This window comes from Columba livia, chromosome 16 (genome assembly GCF_036013475.1).
Source record: "Columba livia isolate bColLiv1 breed racing homer chromosome 16, bColLiv1.pat.W.v2, whole genome shotgun sequence".
NCBI lineage: Eukaryota > Metazoa > Chordata > Aves > Columbiformes > Columbidae > Columba > Columba livia.
Window position 1 is genome coordinate 12,354,875 of NC_088617.1, and position 19,702 is coordinate 12,374,576.

General features: G+C 38.0%; 1 long non-coding RNA gene across 5 annotated transcripts in view; it reads left to right on the top strand.

The window, feature by feature from the left end:
• The window catches only part of LOC135575591 (uncharacterized), a 235,871-nt gene that overhangs the window by 180,434 nt on the left and 35,735 nt on the right, over nucleotides 1-19,702 (top strand). For 2 of the 5 annotated variants that reach the window (XR_010466642.1, XR_010466645.1), the window contains exon 1: nucleotides 1,517-1,902. The exons of 1 other annotated variant lie outside the window; for it this stretch is intronic. This is a non-coding gene — a long non-coding RNA (uncharacterized LOC135575591). Of the gene's footprint in view, nucleotides 1-1,516; nucleotides 1,903-19,702 lie in introns of those variants that run through there. 2 more of the 5 variants (XR_010466644.1, XR_010466646.1) reach the window with 2 other exon arrangements.

Consider the following 19,702-nt stretch of genomic DNA (forward strand, 5'->3'; position numbering starts at 1 on the left):
CCCATTCTCGGGGGTCTTGCTCACCCCCTATACTTTATAGTATGCTTAAGTGCCTAACCAATATCTAATTTTACTAGAATAGTCTCAATTTAGGTTTCAAAATTGAATATTTTCTTTACAAGGACTTTAAGATCAGCAATGTAGAATATTAGGTTCAATACATGGGAAATAATTCGTGCTGGAATTTACAGCTGAGAGATGCTGCTCACATACAGGTCTCTGATTTACCCCTGAAGAATGAAACAACTCAGTTGCCAACAGCATTTGGAAAGGAAGATGTTTCCTTCTCTGCTCCAAAATTGTCATCTTGATGGTGTTCCTGGCTACATGTAACCTTTGACTACGATTTTAATACGTAGAGTAAGGTAGATCCTCTTTGGCCAAGTCTAAATAAATATGTTCTCAAAGGCAGTCAGCATTCAGCCAGGTTGTTTTACCTTGGCAGTTTGTACCAGAGAAAAAGGTTCCTTTAAGCACAAGATTACTCAGCTGCAGCAGAGACAAAACTACAGTAAATGTGTTTTCCAATGAAATTACAGCAATGAGTGAGTTTTTTCCCTTTAACACACTGATGATATTAATTATAATTGTAAACCGTATGTCAGGTTTCATCAGACCTGTCTTCCACCATCAAACAAAAATAGTCTAACGTTAAATTACTGAAGTCTCCCAGCTGCCGGAAACTTCACTTCCCATCTCTGAGTGTTTTTCTTTACAATAAAATAACAAGCAAGTCCCCATGTGTTCGTACCAGTCCTGGAAGTGCTGTCTGTAAAAGTCATGTCATAACCTCAATCAATCACTCAACATTGGCCAACACTTTGGTAGATGATCCAGAAATACTACTTACTGGGATTATACTTGAGGAAATAACGTATTGCCGGGTGACAGCAGCAGCAAAATACTTTATAAGCAGGTCAGATAAACCAAAGTTACCCAAGTAGTTTCTTTCTGTAGTTTCTGGGTCAGCAGTGTTAGTATGTGGAGAGTACTCAAGAGCAGGAGACCTGCAGCTGCTCATTGGAATAACTTTTCTGGAACTATTTTCCTAGAAGAATCTATTTTAGAGAGGACTTTAACATGGATCTCTTAAGCCTGGGAATCAAATAACTTGCACAGGAATTCTTAAGCTAAATTAGCTACTACTAATCATTTTTCTAGAACTAAATTCCTAAGCGTAGGTAAATATTTATTCATTTCTTTTACTTGCTCACAAATATACACATCAAATTTCACTAATTAATCAGAATAACAAAATGCTGATGATGATTTAGACCCATAGTGAATACACCTAGTAGAACTTAAGCTTGTCCTTTCTTAGACTGGATATTCAAAATTTATGTATCTGCCAGTCAAGATATAATGAAATGCAGAAACTTGCTTGTAAAAAGAAATGTGATATTTACTGTTCAGCCATGTAATATCTTCTACTTATACGTATCCCTGGAGGATAACTTGATGCTATTGGAAGTGTAGTTTTCTTAGATATGCTCCATTTCTCCGTTTTCCTCTTTTCAAGTCCTTTCCTTCCTTTTTGTTGTTCTCACTCTCTTTTTTCATTTATTTATTTGGTCCCCTTTGGAAAGTGCCAGCCTTTGAAAAGAGTAGCATTGCAATAGTAGAAATGAGTAGCATTTGAGACCTAACAGCTTATTTTAAATAATTTGCAATATAAAACTGAAGAGCAGTTTAGAATGACTGTGTTTAAGATCATTGAAGATCCGGACTTGGGTTATTTGGGCCAGAGCCAGTCTGAACACAGACTTCATGGACATCCATGAATACTAAACAGTCAGAACTGGAGCCTTTCAGTGGAGTTTTCTTCCTGATTTCAGCCAGTCGGTAGGATTCTGTCTCTGTTCCCCAGCAAACTTTGGGAAATTACAGACCTATTGCTATCAGGTAGGTGGCTTAAATGAGAGGTCAAGTAGTTGTATCCAAACTAGAATACAGTTCCCAATTCAAAATCCTCATAATTTTTCTGTGTTATTTTAATATACTGTACATATAGGAGCCATGAGGTCTCTGGAGTTACATGTGTCTGTATGCATAAGTCTGTCTGTGTATGCATATCGTATTCTAAATATTGCAATGCTGAAATGATGCCAGCTTAAGGTCTTAGAGGAAGCAATGGTGTGTGTTTTGTAATACCCAGTAAAACTAAATGTCATTTGATTATGCCTCTTGGTGAAAGAATAGGGAATACACCCTCCTGCATGCTGTAACTTTAGGTCTCCTCACTTTTATAACTTTACTTGCTTTTATGATGTGTGCAGTGATTAAAAGTCTCTTGTGAATGAAAGTCTAGCTTTCTCTGCGAGGGTTATGAAACGTGGAGAATCAGTACAGGCCCCTCTGCTGCATGCAGTGGTCAGCCAGCAGGGGAACAGAGAGGGGCTGCTTTCTCACCCAGAAATACTTCTCCATAACAACTTATATAGTAGTTTGGGGAAATCCCTGTGATGGGCCAAGGAAGGCACAGTGGATCCACTCTGTCTTGAAGCTCTACTACTCAATGCAATAAATCTGGAGGAGATGTAACTGCTCCCCCAGCATCCACAGAGGCCTCCACCACACGCCAGATTTGCTTCATGAATTTCTTTCTTTTCATTGCCTTAAGCACAATTACAAATACATTATGCAGTGTGAATTTTCACCCTTTTTTAGCATTCAGCAGTGCTATGAAGCACCATCCTTTCCCTTTAGTGTACTGGGTTGAAATTAGTGTGTTCCCCAAATATCCTGCTGCCTGTGCCATCCCACTGTGACCCAGAGAGGGGATGCTACAACCAAATGCTTCCCCTGATGGGATTTAGTCAATCAAATCCACAATATCGTCTGACCCCAGCTTTCACAGAGGTCGGGAATCCAAGTCTGCCGCTGATCCCAGGTCACTGCACAATGAGCTGCTGCCAGGCTCCGACTGATAATAAGCTAGTGATTTTCAACTGGGGGAACAGTACAACGTACAAAACAAAACAAAGATCTATTTATCCATTGGAATGGGCAAACACTTCTCCTTCCTCCTAGAGGAGCTTTGGCTGCTCATTAGATTGCATCCTTTTATGTATATTTTTGGCAGACAGGCATTGCACAGCACCAGGCGTTGTGCTCCACTTTACCACGGTGCAGAGCACGACATGGTGTATTGGCATCTCCTGCGTGAAACAGAATTTGACAGAAATTTAGAAAAAGTTGGATTTCGGGTTGAGAGGCAGTGATCAATTCTGACAGCGTCCTGCTCGGCTCAATATTATCTCTGAACTGCCTGGAACCAAATGCCAGCGTGCAGTGCATTTCTTCCCAAAGTTCAAGAGGGTAGATGTAAACACAGGCCATAAAAGACCTGCACGTCTTAAGCTTGTAGGGGTCGTAATTCTTTCCAGCAAAGTTACCTTTCCTGTTTCTATGAATTACTCTTACATTCTTGTAAGAGATACAGTTTGAGGTATTTATGGTGCATTCAATTCTGCTATCATTGATTTACTGGACTAAACCTGCTCCAGGATATGATGTAAAGCCCCTAATTCCAAAAAACTCTTACATCTCAGCGAGAACAGCATTTTCTGCCCTGTTGCCCTCAAGCAGATGACCAACGGAGATAAACAGAGGGCACTCCACTCTCGGTTGCAATGTGCTTGGTGATGTGAAGGAATCAATCAGACAAAAGCAGATTATTAGAGTGTCTGAGAGAGATCAAACATTGCTGGCATCTTCACCCACACACGGTTGATTTACAGGCAAGCTGATAAAGTGCTGCAGCTCACTGTCAGAAGTACATGACAGCTCCTCTAGCTCTATGGATAAATTATTGCTGAAGCCCATGATAACATTTCTCCACCTAGCAACCAAACATAACAGGATGTGGCTTTTAGTACTTGGAGCCAGAATGATACAAAGAGAAAACACAGAAACTCGTCAAGCAGTGAGGTAGCGCACCAAGAAAGAAAGGCGTGAATAGATTTTCACGCACGTGCACACACGCGCATCGTGTGTATATCTATATCAGCTCTGCCAGCAAAAAATTGACGTTGTGCTAGAGCTGTGTATTAGAAAATATACATGCCAAAATGCACATAATTGGTGCAGGCAATGACTGCAGTAGCAGGATGGTTATCAGGAGAGTGTGCACGCATGCAAACTGACACTAAGGGCAATGGGAAGAGTCCTGGTCTGGGTGTTTGTGACTGTACAGCTCACCTATTTACCCAGGCCTATGCTGCACGAGTGGCTAGGAACATATAGGGAAAACATTAGGTGTTTCCTTTTGCTTGGAAAAGTGCCAGTGATATGCAACCAGCAAATGAGCCAGACTTAAAATAACCCTATCTTGCTTTTAAGAAAGGCAAATCAAAACAATCCATTTATTTGGAAGGCAGTGCTAAAGAAATGTGCAATTCAGATATTCTCTTTATTTTTACCTGGTGTCTTATAAAATAATAAGCAATTTTATCTGTTAAATATTGCATCATGGCTATTAGACATCGGGACTGCTCTCAAAAATTAAGTTGGGTTAATTAGAGCATGTACTATGTGCCTATAAAAGACTAACTCAGGTTAACTCTGTCTCAGGAGCCAGACGTGAGTGCTTTTCAGAAACTGAGAATGTGACCCTGACAAATTAAAATCTGAAATATATTGGAAGTACTCACAGGTTAGAGGCTCTGCTGCCTCAGATGCCCTTAACAAATTTTCTTTGAAATGCACTTCTTTATTTAAAAATATTTTTCTCTTTGCTGCTCCATCAGAAGTAGGCCCACAAAAGAGTAGGTAAATGAATATGGAAAGAACTGTTTGAAATAAACTCTGAAGCCTGTTTATCTGCAGTGTTCTGCCAAATGAACAATCAGAAAATGAGATTTCTTTTTTCTCCCTCTGGCATTTTCAGTTGCAAGTATTCAGAAAAGGTGAAAGGTGAGAAATTCTGACATGTAAAAAATGTAAGCTGATGATATTCCTTAAGTAATTCTTCATATTATTTGTTAGTTTGTCATATTGAGGACTCAGTATTGTTTATATTAGGGACTCAGTGCTGTTTCTCTGCAAACTGAGATCTAAGACCAATTTGCACTTGTATGTTTAAATCGTGTTTCTTTATTCACTGCTGCGATTGAATGTAGTCCCAGAAAGCAAGCTCACAAGTTGGCTTAATTAACCGCTTGCACTTGTTAATACCTGCACAACTGCTTTATCTGCACACGCCTTTATGAAAATATGGACCCAAGTAGAATGTTTTCCTTATTAATAAGCACATTCCTGGCTGGATTACTTGAAGTACGTCTTACCATCCTGCCTACTAGAGGTTAAGTGCAAGAGTGGAATCTGTGATTGTTCATCATATTTTAGAATTTCCATCTAATTTTACTGAACACTATGCAGACGTACAGACAGATTACAGGTCAGTTTCTGTTGGACCTCATGGGGAGGATTTAACAGTGCAACTCTGGTAAAAGCCAATAGAAATTGCATGGCTTAATCCTTGCACACTGCATTGAAAAATTACCCATAAATATTTCACCATTATGTTTTATTATTACAGTCAAATTTGTTTTATGTACTTATTATTTAAGGGATAATAGGGCAGGTGTCCCATTTTATGAGGCAATAATCTGGTTCACGTTGGCTCCATAGTTTATCCCTACCAGTGAGCTGCATTATTACCAACAGACATGGTGAGCTTGTCTTATAATAATAATAATACCTTATATTTCTAAGCAACTTTCCTCTAGAATGATCCTAAAGCACTTAACAAATCCTATTTGATTTTTGACAACCGGGGTCATCTCAAGGATTATTTCAACAGTGCCAGTTCTGGAGTTGAGATAGAAACCAGACTTTAGACCAGCCCGATATCCTCTCTCAAATGTCTGCAAATGTTTGCTGTTTATACATCTCTTACTCAGATAGCTGGATGTACATGTGCAGGGGATGAGGTTCCAAATATTGATGGATGTCCTTGGCTCTGGGACCACGGGCTCAGAGACTTTGGATGTGGAATGTGATGCCTTTTAATTCAGATGTCTTGTAACCGTCTCTTTGTGAGGTACATCAGAAACCGCTCTCAGAGGAGGGGTTGTGAGAGCTGGACGTGCAGAGACAGCCCTCGCATTTAGTGGGAGATTTGCTTGAAACCAGATCAAAGGGGAGTGATTCCAGCCCTTCATTAGGTAATGCTCCTCTTCCAGATGATTTAGATTATGTATCCTTGGTAAGGCCATGATGATAGTTAACGCGAGCGCCCTTTTGGTAGATGCAGGTGACAAAAGAAACCATTCTACTTTCTTCTGTGCAACTTACTTTTGCACTGATCTGGTTTTCTATTAGTGTGAAAGCTGTATTTAAGCTTGACTGAGGCTGCTGTTATTTTTCCTGAATACCAGTGTCTGGGTATAAACCCGAAGTTGCCGTTTCAGCCAGAAGTGCTGATGTCTGCCCATTCCCACCTCCCTTTTATGAACCTGTGCCACATAGAGTCTTGGTCACCTAATGTGGATGCCTTGTGTGCCCAGCCCTTCAGCTAATGCTGTGTGCCACAGTGACCAAATATCGCATCACTCAGCGTTCCGAGCCCCCAAATGATGCCAGAGCTTGTGATTTCAGCATTTTCTTCCAGTTACAGCCTGCCCTAGGGAAAAGAGTTGCCAAATCAAGAATGGGCTTGCATTTTATTAAAAGTAAAAAGAGGATTTACTTACAAATATTGCATGGTTTTTGCTTTTTCTACTGCTTCTTTCTTTTACATTTTTTTCTTCCTTTTGTTCTTTCTCTTTAGCCGTGAATCCAGAAAGGCAAAAAACTTGTATGTTTTGCCGTAATATGAGTATCTAATAACTTCCAGGAATAGAAGTGGTTTATATCTACTTGAAAGCTGAAGCCAGATCTGATGAAGTTATGTATTCTTTGATTAAATAAGATATATAAGGTTCAGTTTGCTCTCTTAACATCCCATAGTCACAAGGGCATTAGCTACTTAGAGATGGTGTTACTCATGCCTCTCTTATCCAAAATCCCAGGCTGACCTAAAAAACTTTCCCAACTAGTGCCTCACTGAAATTTCCAAATCTCCACATTAAGTACAGATTTTATAATTTGAATTTTCACCACAGGAAAAAAAATCTTCTAAAAAAATCTCCAGAGTTGTGCTCACTTGCATCTTGCATGATTCAGCAATGTATTCATGTTCAGAATATATTGTTTTATTTAGTGTTGGAGGAAAAAATGATCAGTTTCTGCCATCTTCAAGGAGAATTAGTTGTCCAATCAGATTTTTAAAATATTAGTGCATAACTGTGCCGGTGGTTGCTTAAAAGGACTTTTATGAGCCCCTACCTGTGTTTTTGAGTACCTAGATACCTTAGAAGGTTTCATTTCATTATACTTCAGCATTGTGGCTAAGGGATAATGCTTTCATTAGATCTATCATCCATTCACAAAATATAGCTCTCTGCGACATTTACATCAGTAAAACAAATCATACTGTGCCTCAACTTTCCCCCATTAGTAACTGAATGGATGTCTTGCCTCACCCAGGCAACAGGATATGTCAGAAGTTCATTGGATTTACGGATAACAAATCACTGGCTATCTTTCAAGCATTGTGCAAATTATCAAACATTATTTTATGTCACCGAGTGAGCTGACTTGGCCATGATTCAGGCATGTGCCGAAGCACCTTGTTGACTTCAGCATTTAAATATCCGAAATGAGTATTTAGAATGAGAAAAAGACACATGCTATCTCTCTTCCCTGGAGCAATGTGTAGAAGATCAGTTCCTAATCTCATACTGCAAGAAGTATCAAAGTTTATCCAGGAGTTCAGCAGTTCAGCATCTACTATTTTGAACCTCTAGATCTACCTTTCCTCTTTTCTTTCCTTTTTAATTTTTTTTTCCCTGTTTATTACAAAATTTCAGGTTTTCATAACTTCAAGAAAGTTGATATTGCAAGGAAAAAAATTGCTTATATCTCATTATATTGAAATGTTAACATTTCTAATATTTCCTAATCACACCGCTATAAAGTAAGCATTGGAATGAAAAGATCTATGACAAAAGTGGAGCCTAGAGACATTTAATGTGAATGCGTTTCTGGGGTAGCTCAGGATTTGTTTTTGGAATGTATAGAAAATTATAGAAAATTGGTTCAATTATGCCCTCAATTACAATGTGTAAAGTCATTGTACCCTGCAACTGATGGCAGAATTGGGACCCAACAGTGTATATTGAGAAATATGATGTGGCTTTTATGTTGATTTCATGTTTTCTGCTCTTCTATCCTGTTCCATGCTTCTGTCATTTATGCAAGACGGTTATCCTTTGTTATCCAATTGTTATTTTTTAAAATAATAACCCATACAGAGGCTGGAGGACATGTCTCACGAACACCCCCAGTACAATGCTTTATTGATTGGTCAAGGTCCCGTTCCTAAAGGAAACAATGGTGTGTTTTTCATGCCACGTCCAGGTGTTCAAACTCTGTTGGAACAGCTATTGCACACGAATATGAGAATTATTAAAGCAACTGAGCTGAAACAGGAAACAGCCACAATGCAGGCAGTGATGTACAAGGATTTCTTGCACAACCCTGTCCCCACTGATGACATCCCTCACTCTCCTCGTCTAGAGCAGTGACCTCCAAGCCAGCGCCAGGCTTTTCAGTCTCCAGAAGCCATTCCAATCCAGTTGCCAAAAAAGATGCCAGTAACTGTTTTGCTGGTTTTGTAGAGTGGTTTTCTGCTTTGTCAGACACACTGAGCAACCATTATTGATCGTCAGCTGTGTTGGGAGACTAGCTGTGATGAAGGCTGGTAGCGACTTGACAAACACTGAAGTTTTTGTTGCTGCTTATACCCCAGGAATACAAGCACTCCCAGGAATTAGGCTTTTCTGATTCAATACCCATGGCTAGAGCCAACTGATCCCCAACAAACAAAGCATGGTAGAACATCTACAAAATATGAAACAAATACTGTGGTTCATATTTGTAAAGGACGTTGTGAATATAAATCATGACTTACAAAGCCAAAGGAAGACATCAGAACCATTAACAAACGTTGTTTGTCTACTATGCTGATTTGCTCCATGGTTTTCAGTTAGGCTTGCATGATTTAGCTGGTCATATTTAACAAAACATGCCAAAATCTTCTTGTACCCCATAAATGAGCTTCCAAAATGTACAGCATATAATTGCCTGTTGTTGTTATGTGGGGGGGGGTTCGTATTTTTGTTTTTTTAATGAAAGCCTTTAGCAGCCATGAGATTCTACAGTTCTCTGAGTATTCAGACAATTGAAACGTGATTAAAAAGAATCCTTTTCTGAGGCATCAGGGATATTTTTGAGGCTGTGGATATTAGGACTTGGATGTGTGATGCTTGTGTGATCAGCAATACAATTCTTTATTCATGAGAAAGTAAAATATGAAGTATAGTGTGAAGTAGCTGTTGCATTCGTGCTTTATCTTGAAACAGTAATTGAATAGCTGCTAAGTGCTGAATCCTGAAGGTGGGGTGAAAAACCCTATATGTTTCCTTGGCATTCTTTTATACTACGAGATTTCATCCATCCATTCTAATTTATGAAATGCCTTCATATTTTGGGCTTCCAAATTTCGACCAAATGTGTTTCAGATGCAATGTCTTTATTATCTTGTGCGTTATCAGAGGAGAGGGAGTGGGCACTGAATTTCCATGAATTCTCATTGCTGTTATCTCTCTGAATATTCAGCCCAGACAAAGAACCCTTGGAATGTAAAGTAAGAGAAGTGCTAATGCTCAGCTATAGCTTCATGTTGAACTCTTGCAAGCATGAAAATCCTTCTCACATTTCAGTGCATGCAGCATCTCTGGCTGCTAATATACAATGAAAGCAAGCCTGGTGCAACCCTAGCACCATGGAAAGTTTTCCGTCATCTGTTGAAGGTACCATTCATCACATTATTGAGTGCATCTGATCTGATTGGCTTCCTCGACTCCCATTAAAATGGAAAATAGGGGCTGCGTAAGTTCAGTACCTTTTAGGTCACTAGGAACTTGCAAAACCTGTGTCTCCAAAAGGTACCTGACCTGTAATGGACGGGACACTCTGCTTGGGCTGATTTGTCCACGATAAATTCATTGGCTATTTTGTTCTTGTTACTTGAGCTACTTCAGTACTAGCTCAGATGTTGCTCCACTATACAGTTCTACTGGATATAGGAAAACCCCGAACGTGGTGCTTTTCCACCAGGACCTCTACCCCAACACACTTTTGTTGACTGCAGTGTTTGACAGGGAATATAAAAAGCCTGCCTCCATCTGAAGCTCAGCAAGAGCCAAGTTCCTGGCAAAATAATGGACAGAAAACAAAAGCTCCCTGTAGTTGCAGAGGGTCTCATAGAGCTTCAGTGAGATCTATGGCCTTCCAGATGCTGGAAGCTGAGAGGACTGTGGAATTTGGCTCAGCTGGGCTGCCCCTTCCTGCACCAGAATTTCAACACAAACATAACATGAAAATTTCTTTCTTCAAACATATTTAATTGCTTTCAAGTTTTGGCACTTCTGTTACTATTGGATTTCGAGGGCGTCCCATGATAATGATTAGAACTAAGCAAATACCTCAAAATATTTTCCATGAAAACTCCCTTGAATAAAACATTGAATAGCCTTCAGCTGTGTTCACACCCCTTTCATATTTGCTTTCTCTGAATATTCCAGTGACTGATTTATGGGCAGAAATGTTAACTGAAACAGCAATTTTTAAAAGAATGTTGCATAACATTTATGGAAAGCAGATTTTAAATATGGATATAGCAGCTAAATGCAGTCTAATTGGAGCAAAAATAATACCAGGTGATTTGAGTCCACTCAGTGTAAGTAACCCATGACAGTGCCCAAAACTGCAAACACCGCTAACAAAAGGAGGCTCTGTCCACCATAAAGACCAGAAATTACGACCAGATACAAACAAAACTTAGGAGATACTTAATGTGTTTTTGAAAAAATGCCTGAGCAGTGTATGTGTCCAGCTCCTGTTGACAAAATACCTTCCTAAATCTGGCTATAACTCAAAATAAATGTTGGATATTAAATATGTTTTAAAAACGTGCACGTAATTCAAAGTTAATTGTGAACAGGAGAAAAGACTGAGCTCATTTACTTAGATTTTACTATGAATAAGTTGATTTGCCTTACTAATGATACAGGATTCTTGTCTGCTTCTTGAAGACTTCACTGTCAAAGAGCAAATATTTGTGTGTCACTCTTCAACATCATGAATTTTGTTTTGGAAGGTGAGTCATTATTAAGACCTACATTTTTTAAAGTGTACAAATAATGCACATCTAATTTGCAGCAGTGTCTAATATGTGCATAAATTGGGTGAGATATTACAGAGATGACCAATCATGTCATCCTTGGTTGTGCAAAGATATGCATATAGGCAACTCATGTTATCAACTACATTAAAAAAAAAAAAAAGCTGAAGAGAGCTTTAAAACTCTTTATTTTGCATATGAAACTCTTATCCTTTCTGTAACACGTTCCAGAGAGAGATAGCTTTGCTGGTACAGGGAACCTTAGACAGATCTGCGTTATTCCCCTATGAGTGCAAAAATATCTTCATGCAATATCTGAAAAAACCTCATTTAAATGCTCTGTGAATACAGCCCTTCCCAAAGGCCAAGATGTATTCATGTATTTTGGATGATCTTCCACTAAAGAATGGTGCAGCTAATGCACCCATCTTAGCACGTCAAAGATTTAAAGAAAAATAACATCCTCACACAATAAAAAAAAAAAAAAAAGAGAGATAAGCTGAAAAAGCCAACCTACAGCCTCTAACCCAGATTCACGATTTTAAATAGAGATGGTCTGAATATGCTCTTATTACCCAATTCCAACAACAGCTAAGGTTTGTTCTTTAAAAATTAAGAGCTAGAGTATTTTCTTAGGGACAGTTATACTATATTGTAACTTTTTCACCTTTCTGGTAAAATCTCTTAAAAATATCAGAATCAAACAGCAATTTCAAGGGCAGAGAAAGTGATTTGTTTTCTTTTTTTGTGTGTGAATGAATTGAAAGGGTTTCAAAGGATGGAAATTATGAGTGGGATATTATGGGCGCTTTAGCAAAGAACTGGCAAAGTTCAAACTCAGACTAGATACCAGGTTATTAAAGAGACCCCAAAGGCGACCAGATCTTTGGCAGGATGTGTAAGTGAACACACTTCACACCCTTTCTTTCCTAAAATGTAATTTGCTCACCCTACTGCCATCACATGCTAAATCAAGTCATCTCTTTCTTTTATTAACAAGACAGCTATTTTCTGAGCTTCTTAAACCTTTCTAAATATTGTTACCACAAACACTGTTCATTTCTTTTCTTATCCTGAGACTGATAACAGGGTTTCTATAAAAACGAACATTCATGATCAAAGAGCAACTCTGTATCATAAACAAAATACAACAACTGGGCATGCTTTGAAATAGCTTAACCTAATTAAGCTGAAACACTTTCCCAAAAGCTTAGAAAAAAAATGAGTGTAACTGGAGCTCCATTCAGGTTCTGCTGACTTCATATTTATAGTTTGTTTGCCTTTTTTTTCCTTTTAGAGCTTTGCATAAACAAAATATTTTGACAGTGTTGCCTTCCTGGGAAAAATGTTGGTGGTGCTGAAAATTCAGATTTCCAAAAGAAATGCAGTTCTAATTGCTCATTTTTACAGTTCTTGTAATTCACGTGCAATGTCCCAGCCAAACACAGACCTCATTGGCACATGACTATTTCATAACTGTGCATATAAGTAAGTGTAACTGAGTCGGTGCCCACCATGTGCTAGAGCATCAGTAACCGTGTGTGTATCTGAAATGCAACTGAATGTATTTTTCTTACCAAACTCATTTACAAATCAAGGGTTTGGGGTTGAGTACTAAGAAGGAAATCCTTGTGGGGTCATCTGATCCCAGCGTCTCAAACTACACTGTGTGTCGGGAATGTTCAGGAGCAGTCATCCAACTCCAACCACGGGATGTCTTCATCATCTTCAGTGCATGTTGTTGGTTCCTTATGGAAAATTAACATTTACGCAGAGGTTACTGGACACTCGGGTTGTGGTGTCTAATTCATGGTCTCATTCTTTATCTCCATTTTAAAAGTGTTATATAAAACTTTTCTTAACTATTTATGTGTTATTTAGTCTTCTGTAGTTAATGACTTCCTATTTTTGATAAGCTTTTCATTTTATTGATTTTTAATTTCATGATGAAAATAATTTGCTGTTTGCTTAGCTGTAGAATTTCCATAAGAAAATAGTATTTTTTTGAACACTCTCCACTTTTTTCATATCTATTTTGCATTTAAGTATCAAAACACAAGGTGTGATTGGTGTGTGGATCAATGTCTCCATAAGTACCTCTACCATAATGTATATCTATCAAGAATGTTTGTGGGAAAATAATTTCAAATGCATTCTTATCTACTCCTAGTATTACTGCACAACCGTTCACACTGAATTTTGTTCTTTGCATACCCAGGTTTGTAAAAGTTTAATATACTGATGATTACTGAAGGCCTTAATTGAAACAAATTATGTATACATTTCAACAAATGTTTGTGTTCTCCAGTACTCATTTTTTCCATATATTATGAGAAGAAAATTTTCACTAAAATTTATTTTAATAATTGGAAAGTATTAGAAGTGCTAAGCCAAATTACCTGTAATTATATAACCTTCTGATTCTGACTGTGTTCAACAGATTAAATGTTCTGTCTCTACAACTTTCAAGGTTAAGTGCTCATAATGGGACATGCTGGTGAGTAGGTCATATAATCCACAGCAAGTGGTACTCAGCAAACTAAATGGAAGATAGTTATTAAAATCTGTAACATACAACTTTAATCTAACACTCAAATTATAAGGGAACCACTTAGAAAGAGCTAAAGGCTATTTGCAGGTTCAATATATTCACTTTGCTCTCAACAGTGATCAAAGTTTGGAACTTCACATATCTTGGACTGGTGTAAGAGTTAATTTGGAGGAGCTGCAAAAAATACTGTTATATCCCCAAGCAGTTTCATAATTGGAGTCTTATACCTGCGAATGAGCGAGCAGCCGCTTGCATTGCACAGCTCTCAGTAGGTTTACATGCTTGCATTTGTAAGGGTTAAAGGCAGTTAAATGAACCTGAACACTAAGACAAACTACACTTCTGTTTTCTATGTACAGCTTTTTAACTGAAGTAGTTCTTTTTTTAATTGGTGAATATTACTTTAAAATGAGATGCGAGATTGAGTCTTTTTTCAGTTGCTGTCAAGCCCTCCCAATGAGTTCATGCCTATCTTTGTTCCCAATATTATTTTTTTTAATTTTGAATTTTCTTGAGTTTAGTGATATTTTCTTTTCCTAATCTATCCTGAAAGCCATACAAAGTCTACAAAGTTAGGGCCACAACTTATTTAGCCTTTTGGGGCGACACATTAAAAAAGAGGGTGTTTTTCTTATTTTCCAAAACTACTACCTTTGTGTAGCTATTGCACTGAAACAGTTGTAGTGAAAGCCCTCTATCAAAACAACCACACCACCTTTGCATTGCTGTTTTTCCGCTGTCAGTCCTTGAAACGACCTTGGTTTAATTACCTGCATCTCAATGAGTGAATCTACATAGAAAGTGAAGGTTAATTAATGAAGGATCGTTTCTTACTTTAAACCCATCAGGCAGTGGCTGACAAGCAAGTCTGGTCCATGCCGTATTATCCTATATCTCATTAGAAATGGTCAGATTGATGTGCTAGCTCTGGTCTAGAAAAAGGAACAGGATAGTTTGTTAATGAAGAGAAGTGACGATACTCTTGCAAAAACTTCGAAAGCCTGTGTAGGAGTCCATTATCACTAACGTGGTTGAACTTCAACTTTCTCCACTAGCTTCTTAATTTCAAAAGTGTTTCATTTACTCCTTTTAAATTTATTGAACTTCAGTTTTTTCCACCCAAAAGTTACTATCAGTTTTCTACCTGAATGAATCTGGCTAAAAATGGCAAAATAATTAGTTCCTCTCCCATATATTTGTGTAGCTTTCACAAAACCCACTCAGGTCACACCATTTTACATCTGTTGGCTACAAGAATTCTATACTTGTGTAGGTCAGAGGAAATCCTTGCCCAGGAGTGAATTGCTGTGTTTTGGAGCCCAGTGCTGCTCTGTTAGCATTGCTGGTGGTGTCCAGCAAACCATCCGCAGACATGGCTGAACCGGCCTTCCCATTGGGATGTGCCTTCCCATACACTCAAGAAACCTGTTTTACAGTTCTATAATGGAGAAAAGTAATGAAGCAAACTGAGGAGGGTCTTACTGTCATCCCTGTAGGTAAATCACTGATTAAATAATGCTTACTTTCAGCTCCAGCACATCGAGCAACGTGCCACAGGACCCGGCCTCCTCCTCTAGTATTGCTCTTGTCTCCAGCAAACCAAACATTCTTACTGTGAAAGCTTCAACTTTGTTCTTTAAAGGTTTTAGGGTTTTTCTCCAAAAACAAACAAACAAACGAAATAGTTTTTTTGTGGAGATGACAGTGAGATGAGACGGAGTTGCACTAAGGTTTGAATGCTGACATCCTTACTGTGGAGCATCCAGTTGGTTTAATATACCCATGAAGAGCACTGAAGACTAAAACAAAAATTGAGAAGATAAGGACTGGAGGAAGACAGTTTATTAAAAGAAGCAGCTGAAATCACAGTTCAGACGCTTTACTGAGAGCCCTAAGAGCCCTCTGTGCATATGCTCGTAAAGAGGCAAACATACGCTGCACATAAATCTTTTCTTTCTAATCATTCCTCTTGTCGGTATAAAGTAGCACATTCATGATTTTAGAAAAATGCAGTTTGTTTCTTTCAAAAACCATGGAGAATGTATTTTTAAGACAATAAGCAATGTCTTACATCTGGCTATCGCTTGCTATGATGGAGGTAATTTGGTCTTATGTCACTTGGAACTTTTAAAAACATAAAGTGAGACTCAGTTTACACAGAAACTCATTTAATGGACATTTGCAGACAGATGGATTACACCTGCAGTGATTAATTGCACTCTTAACTCATTGGATTGCAAAGATCAAACTATTTCAGCATAGGACCTTACCTTCAAAAGGTGATACCCCACTGGAATAAAGAGCATGAAGATTTCTGGGCGCTGTAACTAGATCAAAGAGATCCAGCTTCACCTATGAAACCACCCTTGGGCATTCTGGGGTTCCAAGCACTGATGCAAGTGCTTCTTATGCTGGCAAACAAAGAAGGTATCGATACCGGAAGTTTGTTTGCTTCCATGTTTTAACTATATTTGATCTGTTTAGCATCCTTCAAGCCTCTGCCTTTCTTTAACATCACCCTTCTCAGTCTTATCCACTGATTAAGAAATAATAACAAAACAAGTCTAAAATTGTGACCTTTTTCTCATTATCACTTTTGAATGTTTACATAAAAGAAGGAGGGTCTGAGCTGAGAGGTAAAATTTTAATATGCTACATAGAACAATTTTTAATAAAGATTTAAATGGTAAATTGATCCTACCTTAAGTGGAAAATGCTTTGTGTGATCATGCTTTTGTCTGTTCTATAATGTGACTTTTCTATATGCAGAAATATTAAGAATTGTTTCTGGTTTCGACCAGAATTTAACTCATCACACTTCTGTGTTTTCAAGTACCGATAAAAAATGATATAAAATTATATTAAAAGTTTTCTATAACTGTGAAACAGAGCTCATTTACCTTTGTAATTTTCTATTAATTTACTACCAGGATTCATTTCGCATTTAATTCAGTCCTCTAATGGCTTAAAACTGTGTCTTTGGTCTTTACACATTTGTGGTCTCAGCCATGTCAAGCTTTTTCATCTACTTTATGTTCATTTATTTTAACTTTTAGTGGTCTTCTAGCCATTTCTTTATCCTTTTTATTACAAGAGCATGAAATTTTATAATGCCCTAGAGCTTTGTTAGTCAGCTGCTACAAGGTTCTTAACCTTAGTTAATTTATTCTTTCACGTTTGACTTTCAGATATGGAGCATGCTTTAATATTTTGGTTTTGAATATGAAAGCAACTTTTATTAAGTAGGTTTATTGCATTAATAGATCCTTATTTCATTTTTACAGTAGTGTTTAGGTATCCTCCTAGACATAGAATGTATCATTTTACATAACGATTTATAATTTTTTGTAATATAGTTTAAACTTTACTGTATTAAATACTGCTAATATAACAATCATAACATTGATATGTAATTTTACTAAGGAATAATTGTAAGCAGGCATAAGAATGTTCATTTTCATTGTAAAACCTGACATTTTTTGGTGGTTTATTACATTAACAAATCCTAAGCAATGGCAGTTTGCTTATGTACAGAAAAATAAAGGGGAAACCACTAAAATTACCACTTCCCTTAATTTTACATAATTATTCCAAACACATCTTATATCCCCATCAAGTGACGCAATGCTGGCCTCTCTTGTAATTTGGGTCGTCCCATGGGAATTCATTAAATCCCTACAGCTATGTTATTATCCAAGAGTTTCATATTTTTATCTTTCAGGAGTAATTATTAGCATTCCCAGCCAGAGAGAAAAGCTTGGAAATCAAAGTGTTAGTCTCCACCTTGAAAAGGATAATGTAAACCAAAATATTACAAGGAGAAAAAAACAAACAACCGAACAAAAAGCCCCTGTTCATTTCTACTCTTGCTTTCCCTTATTCTAAAGCTTGTATTCAAATTTTGTTAGTCTGACTCACATTATACTTAGAGTGGGACCACTACATAAATATAAGAAGTATCAAACTCAGGAAGAGGAGTTCTGAATTTGTTTGGGATCTATATCTGGACCTACTTTGAAATCCATTGAAACGAACAAAATTACTCCATTTTGTTGGAAAATTTTGCAGTCCCTGATGAAATGCCAGCTTAGAAAGATTTTGCTCTGAAACTGAACCTCATTCAATCCAAGGAATGTAACACGCTTCTTTTCACTTAGGTGACACATAACACTTGATTTCTACATCATGTTTTTTACCCTTAAACATCACCAAACATTAAACTTTAATTTGCAATCTGTCTTAGATCTCTGTTGGTGTTCCTCTTCCTCCTCTAGCTCATTTAAGTTAAAGTGCGTAACTTCTGAAGACGCTTTAAGAGACGAATGCAGCTGATGCTGCTGGTTGTGTGTTCATCAGCGATGAGCCCAGACACAAGCGAGGGTTGGTCCCAGGTCTGCACAAGCCCTGGGCACCATTTTTATCCCATATCCCTTCAGTTCTATGTGATGGTCCATTGCCTGGGCAGCTCCCATCTGTGATTTACTGACAGGGACCAAATATCCGAACAGGTAAAAGTGGAAGCTGAACAGCAGACAATGAAGGTGATATTAATGAAAGATTAGATAACAGCTTAACTGAGTTCCTCATGATTAAAGATAATAAGATTCTTCAGTGTTATTGAAGAAGCATATTTTGAAGAGAGGCTCAAAGGAGTAGAGGTTGGAGGTGTATGAAAGCTGGAGCTCAAATGGTACTGCAATATATCCAGCTCTAAATGTCACGGCCTAACCCCAAACATTATTATTAACATGATACTGACAGGCTGTTTTTATTTGCCTTCTGAATTTTCAGAGTGTGCAGAGTTCACATTGTCAAACCTTTAATTTTATGGAGAGCTAAATGAAAGATATTCTCTAAGAATACCTTGGCTTCAGCAGCCCAGACCCTAAAAAGTTTCTTAATAAAATCGCAGCAGGAAGCGAGTTCTGTGTTGAATGGAGAAGATGCAAAGGTTAATATTAGAAAAAAATACAAAAGTCATGACCAGACAAATGACTAAACTCAAGCAGCTGGAGAATGGGTAGCAAAAGAAAGACAAGGAAGAAGGAGCTAAGCCACCATCAGAGTAAAAATAAGAGGAGACGGTCCTATCCACTTCTTATATCGTGGTAAGAGAATATGAAAAAGAAGAAATCTGAACACTGGTGTAAAGTAAATGTTAATCTGAGGGCTGGAAGGCAATTGCCAAGGAGTCCTCAGTATCAGAGTTCAAACACAGGCGTCTTTGCAAAAGCTCTTGGTTGAATTGCATCCCAGCCCTTCTGGATAAGGATGGCAGAAATCATCATAGGAGAAGAAGGCACGAGAAATGAGCTGTTTGAAACAAAGGACAACAAGGAAGGTTTTGAAGCAGAGGTAAGTTCAGTATTTGGCTTTTTTAGTTTGCTTTTGGGGCAGGAGGGAGCAAGAGGACAAAACATCAATGTTGAGCAAGCACACGCACATCCTGACCCAAACGTTTAAGCAGGAGGGGCCATTAACATTGCAGAGGCCATCGCCCTCACACCACTTGCTTTCTGCTATAAAGCAAGAGAGCCAACCCAAAGATGGGACTGCTAGAAAATCAATAGCAAAGGAAAAAATGCTTCTCAAGAAACGCACTGGCTAGACTTGCAATAACGATAGTTGTCTGGAGTATTACATTTTTATACTTTTTGGCTTACATACATCTCCATTAATCTGTAATTTTAATGAAAATGCATTTTCTTTTCAGAACAGGTAAGAGTGCTTGCTATAATTCTCATTCTCAATGCGGTATAGTTGTTATTCCACCTACATTATTTACTTGTGTATAAGTATCAAACTAAGTCCAATACGTTGGAGTTTTGTTTCTGTTCTACAGGGAGCTAATACTTAACATG